Source organism: Sciurus carolinensis, chromosome 8, assembly GCF_902686445.1.
Source record: "Sciurus carolinensis chromosome 8, mSciCar1.2, whole genome shotgun sequence".
In the NCBI taxonomy this organism is placed as follows: domain Eukaryota; kingdom Metazoa; phylum Chordata; class Mammalia; order Rodentia; family Sciuridae; genus Sciurus; species Sciurus carolinensis.
Genome location: NC_062220.1, coordinates 12,701,669 through 12,703,153, shown reverse-complemented (window position 1 = coordinate 12,703,153; position 1,485 = coordinate 12,701,669).

The following is a 1,485-nucleotide window of genomic DNA, read 5'->3' as shown; positions in this document are numbered from 1 at the left end:
CCTCCCTCCTCCCAAATTACCTGAGATTTAAAGAGACAGGCCCCAAGTCCTGCCTACTAGGGGGCCTTGCGTCAGTTCCTCTCATTCTCCACCCTGGGACTCTCTCCCTGCCCCCAGGCCAGTCACTGCAGGGGAGGCCTTCAAAGAGATTAGAGAATTCTCCCCTGGACTTTGGGACACCCAGTGACCTCTCTTGGGAAGGCCTGGACAGGTCAGTCTTACTTGAGAGACTCAGGCAGTGAGGAAGAGGAGGGCTAGGTCCATTCCCTGGGTAGAGGGGCCGTAGGAGGGAGCCCCCTTCCTGAGTCCCCTTCCCCTCCCTCCTCCTCAGAGCCTCCTTGGCTCCTTTTCCTGGAGACTTAGGTCTTCTTGAGTCCTCTAGTTAAACCTCTTGCTGGGCCTAGAATACATACCAAAATAGCAAAGGTTCTTGGTTCTAACCAACTTCAGGTTAGCAAACCGTTTCTGTACAGGGCCCAATAGTGCATGCTTTGCCAACTATGAAGTCTCTGATTCACATTCTTCTTCTTCGTTTTGTATTTGTGGGCATGTGGGAAATTGTTTTGTTTTGTTTCCACCTTTAAAGATGTAAAATCCACCTCTGGTTCATTAGCCAGAGCCCAAAATCTAGCTGTGGGCAGATCCTGCTCTGAAGCTCTGGAGACCTTCCCCAGTACCACCAACATGCTGTGGATGTGGTGCCAAATAAAATACAGGATGCCTGGCAGTTGGAATTTGGATAATCAGCAAAGAAAAAAAAATTAGTATAAATATGCTACAAATGTTGCAAGCATTTTATCCTGTAGCCTTCTTGGTAGAGGCCACATTTATTCAACACTACTGGTGCTGGGCCCTTTAATTGAGTGTTCCCACAGAAACTTCCAACAAACCTGTGAGGCAGGTATTATTATCCCCATTTTCCCACAGAGAAAACTGAAGCTCAAAGTGATGAAATAAGCCATCCAAGGTCACAGAAGTGGAAGAGTCAAGGTCCAAACCCACCCATTCTGAAGCCCACCTCCCTTCTGCTCCATCCTGCACTCCACCTTAATTAGCAGAGAGGTGAGAGATTTCCCAGTCACACAGAGGGAAGCTGCTGCAAAGACGCTCCCCCACCTCCCCCTGGGCCACACTGGGCCTGCCACAGAGAGCCTCAGCTGGGAGCCACAGGGAGAGCCTCTGGTTTAACTGCCTCATGGGGGAGAAGCTGAGGCTGTGCTGCCTGGGGCAGATGTCTGGGTGTTTCAAGTCACAAACACAACTTTGCAATGTTTTGTTTCTGTCTCTGATACACCTGTGGGAAGTTGGAACCAGGGAGTATGTGTGTCTGCGAGGTGCCTGTTTGGTGCAGGTGGTGTGTGTGCACACTCATATATATGTGTCGTGTGCATGGTGTGTGTGGCCTCGGTGTATGTGCATGGGATGTGTGTGTGCATGCGTGCTATGTAGGTGTGGTGTGTATATGACATGTCTATGGTGTCTGGT